Genomic DNA, 9223 nt, shown 5'->3' on the forward strand with positions numbered 1-9223 from the left:
AGAGCAGAGAACTCACCTAGGTCTCCAACTAACACCTTTAAATTCATAATTAACTTCCTCCTTATCTTTCCCCATCCTTATAAATGCCTTCTGTCATTTGGAATGCAAGCCTGGAGGCAAACTCATATCTACCTTTATCTCTGTAATGCGCTTACTCACTCAACACATTCTAAGTGGCAATCAGGACCATGGAGAAATCAAAGACTTCTTGTACTATCCTATGTCAGGATCAAATCCTAGAGGATGAATTGCTTGGAACCTCCAAAGACATTTGCCTGGATTCTTCACCTTGGCCCCAGGGAACTTCAGAACAACCGTGGGGTTCTTCCATCCTAGCAACTAAACCAGATATGGCTGTTTGCTTGAAGTTCCGCTCCAAAACGTTATTGCCAACTCATCTTGCTAGAATATATTCCCATGTATTGGACGAAGAATTTACCATGTCCTTTCTTCCATGGCTTCTCTGAAAAAAATGTTTTTTTTTCTCCTGCAGGCTAGATGTCAATACTGTACAATGATAAAGATCAAAATTCTATGAGCTACCACATGCATAAACCCCGAAGAAAATAAATCCCACAGCTATGGAACAGAAGAGTATACCCCAGTGTGGACTGGGGCCATCATCCTTTGACCCTGATTTTGCTAATTTCCACTGGAAACGAGATTGCACCTATCTGTGCTGCAAATATTCCTATGCCTTACATCTAGAGATGATTCACTGAGAGCAGGCCACTTTTAAGAGCAAAGGGACGGGCATGGGACAGGCTTATTAGCGACAGCCTAACGAACGGATCAAGTCAGTCTAACTGCATAGAACTCCCCATCAAAAAAAGTATTTCTAGAGATGAGATTCCTTCATCTATAAATGAATCCTAATCTTCTTCGATCGTCTCTTCAGCACTGCAAGAAAAAACTCTCACATACCTTAACCAAAAGTTGTCTGTCCTGATTCACGGGTTAATGCTAGTTTTTAGTGAAATTTGTGTCCTTCAGAAGGACAGAGCTACTGTTGCTTATTATTAGAGCACCTTTATCCCACCTTTCTCCAAAACTGAAGGAAGCTAACAGTGAGAATAAAAAAAAACAATGAAAAGATCCCTAAAAACAAACCAACAAATGTGATTGGCTCACAGTATCAAAAGCCCTTCTGAATAATGGCTTCGCACAACTTGTAGAATCTCAAAGTGGGAGCAACCACCTCCAAACTTCAGGCTACTCCATAAAATAGGAGTGGCCACTGAAAAAACCCTAGATCTAGCAGTAGCTGTCCTAACTATTTTACCGCAAGAAATAGCAACAGGTGTTGGTCCTCTGAACAAAATGCATAGAATTACCCCCTTGCTGGATTTCTTTGATCCTAATTTCTCAAGCTGTTGAATCATTTATTTGTTCATTTATTTATTCATCGTCCGCATTTCTCACTGAGACTCAAAGCAGATTACACAGCGCGAGATTAGTACAGTCAGTATCCTGGACATTTCCATAAACGCCATAGGGTAAATAAATACAAGTTTACAAAGACATAGCATTAGCAAGAATCCATTACAGAGTTTAAAAAATGCTGAAACAGAGCATAAGCAGTTCTAGGCCTGACAGCTGACAACATATAACTACCCGGTAGGATCATACTTGAAGCACAATTTAAGATGAAATCCAGCGTGACTGTATTTTTTTTTTTGCATGGCAACCAACCCAAAAAGTTCAACCAATATTCAGGTCTAGTAGCACCTTAAAGACTTGCTTGATTTTGAGAGTCAGAGCTCCCTTTGTCGGGAAGCTGAAGGGGACGCCGACTCTCAAAAGTGCATCTCCCGGAAATCGAGTTGGTCCTTACGGTGTTACTGGACCCAAATCTTGCTCTTCTACTACAGACCAACAGGGCTACCCACTTGAAAATCTCAACCAGTAACTGTCCCACCCTCACCCACCTAGGAGAACCTCTGCTTCTAAGGGGCAAGAGATATGCTGCCCTTCTATTCCAGCTTACCCAACTTTACGAGAAAGTCCAGTTATAAGAAAAGATACTGCATATCTGATTTTGCTTCTGAGTTGTTGTAGTGCAAGAGCAACACCTAGTGTTCCACAGTATACTGCAGAGAACATAAAACTGGACTATGGTTTATTTTAGATGCGTTCTCTTCTGCTGCCAAGACTAGAGGCTTCCTTCACACAGTCACTTCCTTTCAGATGAATGTCCTTGCTTTTCTACCTCCTATTTCCTCTTCAGAGGTCATCAGTTTCTAGTTTCTTTCATACTAGGCATTCATTAAGGGCTTCACTCCCATTAGTTTGCTGCAATTTTTACAAGCCTCCATGTACAATGGATCAGCATTATCACGTCGCTATTGATGTAGAATTTACTCAGCAGCAAGGAGAAACCAGGGGATCCCTTGATACATAGTCCGGGATCCTACCAGTTGTACTACTTCAGCTTTAAGCAAGATTTCTCCCCCAAGGATCCTCTAGATGGGATGCCCAGCAAGCTTAATCCAGGTGAGATGTCGTAGCTCCCCCTTTAGGTGGTCACCAAATACATTTTGCCTCTTTGAGGAAAGTTTGAGGAGGAGGAGGAGGCCCTACGCCAGCATGGTGTGGCGGCAAGTGTTAAAACTAGCGTCTGGGAGACTCAGGTTCGAATCCTCCACTCTGCCAGGTGACCTCTGGCCTGTCACTCTATCTTTCTCATAACCTAGCCTACACCTCATAAGAGAAGATAAAACAGAGGAGGGGAGAACAGCGTGTCTCCTTCGACACCAGTGGGAAGGGAGGAGAGGGAATGGTAGAAAGGGGGCATAGGCCCCTTACTTGAACTTAACCCTATTTCACAGAATCATAGGGTTGGAAGAGGCCTCTAGAGTCATCTAGTCCAACCTCCTGTACAATGCAGGAAATTCATAGTTACCTTCCCCCACATACCCAGTTACCCTTAGTGCATTCCCAGAAGATGGCAAAACTCCGTCAGGATCCCTAGCCAAACTGCCCTGGGGAAAATTGCATCCTGACCCCAAAGCTGTTATTGACATTACCCTGAGCATGTAAGGAGGGGCCGTGAGAACCAAGCACTGATGTAACCCTTCCTGCCCTCCCTCTCATGATCTGCACTGCTGCCTGCTCCACACTTGATACTGGCCTGTGCTTCCCTCCGCAGCGCACTCTTGGAGGGACGGGCTGCCTCTTCTGGTCTTCCCTCCATGGCAGTGCCCTCTGGAGGTGCACCAGGGTAGGAAGTGAGTTATCTGGAACACGGTTAGCCTTTTATATAGTAGGATGAGTTATGGGTGGAACAAATAATGATTATACTTAACCAAAAGATATTATGCTGTTGACACTGAAAATGAGACATGGTTGTTGTTCACAAAGACTAATGTGTTGCTTCAACTTAAATTGGATGGCAATCATAATATCATAGAGTTGCAAAGTACCTCCTGAATCATCTAGTCCAACCTCCCTGCACAATTAACATCACCAGGATCCCTAGCCGAATTGGCCTGGGAAAAACTGCTACCTGACCCTAAGATAGGGATTGGCCTTACCCAGGGCATGTAAAAAGGGGCCACGAGAACTAAGAACTGATGTAACCCTTCCTGCCCTCCTTTTCATGATTTGCTTAGGTTCACAGAACCAGCACTGCTGTCAGAAGGCCAGCTAGCCTCTGCTTAAAAACCTCCAAAGAAAGAGAGCCCACCACCTCCTGAGGAAGCCTGTTCCACTGAGGAACCACTCTGTCAGGAAGTTCATCCTAATGTTTAGCCCAAAACTCTTTTAATTTTAAGCAGTTGGTTCTGGTCCAACCTTCTGGGGCAGTGGAAAACAACTCCGCACCATCCTCTATATCACAGCCCTTCAAGTACTTGAAGATGATTACCATATCACCTCTCAGTCGTCTCCTCCAGGTTAAACATTCTGAGCTCCTTCAACCTTTCCTCACAGGACTTGGTGTCCAGACCCCTCACCATCTTCTTTGTCCTCCTCTGGAAACGTTGCAGCTTGTCTATATCCTTCTTAAATTGTGGTGCCCAAAACTGAATGCAATACTCTAGGTGAGGTTTAACCAGAGCAGAGCAGGATACCGTCACTTCATGTGATCTGGACACTATGCTTCTATTGATATAGCCCAAAATCACATTTGCTTTTTTAGCTACCACATCATTCAGCTAATTCATGTTCAGTGTATGGTCCACTAAGACCCCTAGATCCTTTTCAAATGTACTACTGCCAAGACAAGTCTCCCCCATCCTATAATCATGCATTTCATTTTTCCTGCCCAAATACACAGCTTTGCATTTATCTGTTGAGATTAATTTTGTTTGTTTTAGCTTAAGGCATGGATCCCATGGAGCTTTTCTGCAGACAGAAGAGTCTGCAGGCTCCCGGCCACATTTCCACAGACAAAAAACTTCATGGAACATGACTTTTCTGCCCCCCTCCCCCATTGAAGCCCCAAAACCTTCCCAAAATGCTGTTCCCACCGGAACACCATTTCAGGGGGCATTTGAGGTGTAGTGGAAGGGAGGAAGCTGGAAAAATCAGTTTGCCTAAGGCCACCTTGTTAACTCCCATCTGAAGAGATGTGAACCAAAGACTACCAGATTTTGCAGTTGTCTTAACCACTCCACATCGTATTTTTTTTTAAAAAACCTGCACTTCCTTTAGTCTCTGGAAGCCTACATAACCTGTAATTGTGGTGCCTGGCTTGGCTCTTGAGCACCGTCTAGGAATTCTGTTACATGGTCTTGCCTGCTATTCTTCCCAACTTTGAGCAGCCAGTCTTCTGTTCTAACAAGCTGACAACTGTCCCCCGACCCCATTTCTTTTCTATCTACTACAGCATACCCAATATTCTAAATTCTCCCATACAGAATTCAGAGTTTGGTAAGAAAACTCCCCCAATTCCAGGCTTCCTCAATGTTTTATGTCATTCCTGCCTTCACCCTTATTGCCAGAGGCTGGCCAGAACTCTTCTCCCAGGGTGGCCCAACTTGCCTCATTGTTTCTGCCTCACTTGGGCAACGAAAGAGCTCTGGAAAATATCTCTCTCTCCTTTAATACTGCAATGTCCATCTTCATTTTCACCTCCATCAACACAGCTCCAGTGGAACATATCCTACAAAGGGCTGAGAAAAGGACAGGGCTGGATTTAGTCAGAGCCTAGTGAAGATCAAGCGCTCGGCCACAGAATCTATGTTTAAGCTCGGGCCGGCAGGCTAATGCTTGCCACACACGCGTCTATCCCAGAGGCCATCAGGAAGGGACGGGGAGTTTGGACTCAGGTACCCTCACAAGCAACTTTGTACTCAACTTTCACTGCTTTGTGCACTCAAACACGGGCTCCCAAGAAGGGAGAAGATTATTTGAAGAACAGTTTCTCAGTATGCACAGATGCTTCCTTCCACACTGAAATCCCATTCCTTGGGGGCTGGCTAGGGCGTGGGGCAATACCAAAGTGGTGGAGGCCTAAACAACCACAAGGTTTTATTCCCCCATAAACTTCTGTAGACTTGAGTCCCTTTCGTCACATGTATGCAGCGGTAGGTCATCAATGGCAGGCACTGCCTCTCTCTCTCTCTCTGTGTGTGTGTGGGGGGGGGGGGGTCATGAAGCTATGAAGCGCATAGAAACCCATGTCCACATAGGGTTGCCAGTTTCCAGACGGGAGATTCCTGGAGATCTCCCGGAATCATCACTAGTCTCCGCCCAACCGCTCTCAGGCCCCCTGGAGAAAGTGGCGGCTTCGGAGCCGGGCTCCCCCGGCCTCCCCACCTTCTGTCCCCAAACCTCCGGGCATTTCTCAGCCTGGGTTGGGGGCAGGCCAGGGGGGGGCTTCACAGGCCCGCCTGCAAAGAGCCACGGCCAGGACCGGGAACTCCTGCTTCCTCCGGACCGCCCAGGCCGCCTTCGCCTCAGTCAGTTCAGAGGCTCCGGGCGGGGGCGAGGCGGGGGCGAGGCCCGAGGGAGTGGCGCAGGTGGAGGGCAGGCCTGGAGGACGCCTCAGGCCCCGGCAGGGCCGTCTCAGCCAGGGAGGCTCCAGCGGCGACAAAATGGCCGCCCGCGACCTGCTCCTGCCCGCAAGAAAGATGGCGCCGAGCGCGCCGCCCCGTTTGATTGGCGCCTGCTCCGACCACGTGACATACGAGGGCCCACTGCGTCTCCCTACCTCCGCGTCGCTCCATGGCCGGGAGTGCGCGCATGCGTACGAGCCACCGAAGTGGCCAGCCTGGGTGTTCGCTTGTCCTCTCTGGGACGCTGTGGGTCGCCCTCTTGCCGCCCGACATAACCCCTCAAAACCCCGCCCACGGTCGCCTCAGGGCGCCCCCGGCAGGAAAAGGCGGAACGTGCAAAGCCAGAAAGCCGGGAGAGGCAGGGTAAGCACTTGCCAACCTCCAGGTGGCGGCTGGAGATCTCCCGGAATTGCAACGCCTCTCCAGGTGACACATCAGTTCCCCTGGGGACAATAGAAAAAAGTCCAGGAGCACCTTTAAGGCTAACGAACTTTATTGTCGCATAAACTTTCTAGTGTGGGAAGAAAGTAAAACCAGGATCCACATGGATCCTCACGGATCCTATGGTTTATTAAATAGGAAAACCACAAATGAAACATCAAATCACATATCACAGCCAGGTCCACAGACTGAAATATAAAAAAACACTGATCCAAAAATATTTGGCCCTGCCACGGTGAAAAAACGTGAATCTGAGACACGGATCCTCATGAATTCATATGATTTTTACGTTGAAAGAAAACAAAAAGGCTGTCACATTTTAGATCATGTCCCAGGCTACAGAGAGCAACAAAACAATCACGCATTCACAAATTCGTGGTGCTGCCACGGCACAAAAACAAGCTAAAAAAGCACAGATCCTCAAGGATCGTCTTGATTTTTAGATGAGGCCACCCAAAATACACCATTCAATACTAGATCATGTCCGGTGACACAAATGGGACCATAAAAACCAGCCGTCTACCACTTCGTGGCACCACCACGGGGAGAAAACATGGCTCAAAAGCATGGATCCTCTCAGACCGTCTTGATTTTTACGTGGGGTCACCCAAAATCCACCATACAATACTAGATTATGTCCATTGCCACAAATGGGACCCAAAAATTCAGCCATCCACCTCTTCGTGGCACCGCCATGAAGCAAAAACATGCTAAAAAGCCACGGATTCTCATAGATCCTCTTGATTTTTACATGAGGCCATCCAAAATACACCACAGAATACTCAATCGTGTCCATTGCCAAAAATGGGACGCAAAGATTAAGCCATCCATCACTTTGTGGCACCGCCACAGGGCAAAAACATGGATCAAAAGCACGGATCCACAAGGATCCTCTTGATTTTTACATGGGGCCACCCAAAATACACCATACAGTACTAGATCATGCCCAATGACACAAATGGGACCAGAAAAACTAGCCATCCACCGCTTCGCGGAACTGCCACGGGGCAAAAACATGGTTCAAAAGCATGGATCCTCACGGATCCTCTTGATTTTTAAATGGGGCCATGCAAAATCCACCATACAATACTAGAACAGATCCATTGCCACAAATGAGACCCAAAGATTCAGCCATCCACCTCTTCGTGGCACCACCACGGGGCAAAAACATGGCTCAAAACCACAGATCCTCAAGGATCGTCTTGATTTTTACATGGGGCCACCCAAAATACACCATAGAATATTCAATCATCTCCATTGCCAAAAATGGGACTCAAAGATTAAGCTGTCCATCCCTTCGTGGCATCGCCACGGGGCAAAAACATGGTTCAAAAGCACGGATCCTCAGAGATCCTCTTTATTTTTACATGTGGCCACCCAAAATCCACCATACAATACTTGATCAGGTCCAGTGCCAAAATTGGGACCCAAAAATTCGGCCATCCACCTCAATGTGGCACCGCCATGAAGCAAAAACATGCTAAAAAGCACGGATCCTCATAGATCCTCTTGATTTTTACGTGGGGTCACCCAAAATCCACCATACACTACTGGATCATGTCCATTGACACAAATGGGACCAAAAAAAACAGCGTCCACCACTTCGTGGCAAAAACATGGATCAAAAGCAAGGATCCTCTCGGATCGTCTTGATTTTTACGAGGGATCATCCACAATACACCATAGAATACTAGATCCATTGCCACAAATGGGACCCAAAGATTAAGCCTTCCACCCCTTCGTGGCACTTCCACGGGGCAAAAATATGGCTCAAAAGCACGAATCCTCAAGGATCGTCTTGATTTTTACATGGGGCCACCCAAAACACACCATACAATACTAGATCATGTCCAATGACACAAATGGGACCAAAAATTCAGCCATCGACCTCTTTGTGGCACCGCCATGAAGCAAAACCATTCTAAGAAGCCACGGATCCCAATGGATCCTCTTGAATTTTAAAAAGGGTCACCCAAAATCCACCACACAATACTCAATCATGACCATTGCCAAAAATGGGACCCAAAAAACGAGCCACCCACCACTTTGTGGAACCGCCACGGGGCAAAAACATGGCTCAAAAGCACGGATCCTCAAGGATCGTCTTGATTTTTACATGGGGCCACCCAAAATACACCATACAATACTAGATCATGTCCAATGACACAAATGGGACCAAAAAAACCAGCGTCCACCACTTCGTGGCACCGCCACGGGGCAAAAACATGGATCAAAAGCAAGAATCCTCTCGGATCGTCTTGATTTTTATGAGGGATCATCCACAATACACCATAGAATACTTGATTGTGTCTATTGCCACAAATGGGACCCAAAGATTAAGCTGTCTACCCCTTCGTGGCACTGCCACGGGCCAAAAACTTGGTTCAAAAGCACAGATCCTCACGAATCCTCTTGATTTTTAAATGAGGCCATGCAAAATCCACCATACAATACTAGATCAGGTCCTTTGCCACAAATGAGACCCAAAAATTCAGCCATCCACCTCTTTGTGGCACCGCCATGGAGCAAAAATATGGCGCAAAAGCACAGATTCTCATGAATCCTCTTGATTTTTACACGGGTTCACCCGAAATCCACCATACAATACTAGATCATGTCCAATGACACAAATGGGATGAGAAAAACCAGCTGTCCACCGCTCTGTGGCACTGCCACGGGGTAAAAACTTGGTTCAAAAGCATGGATCCTCACGGATCCTCTTGATTTTAAATCGGGCCACCCAAAATCCACCATATAATACTAGATTAGGTCCAGTGCCACAA

Source organism: Eublepharis macularius, chromosome 1 (assembly GCF_028583425.1).
Source record: "Eublepharis macularius isolate TG4126 chromosome 1, MPM_Emac_v1.0, whole genome shotgun sequence".
NCBI lineage: Eukaryota > Metazoa > Chordata > Lepidosauria > Squamata > Eublepharidae > Eublepharis > Eublepharis macularius.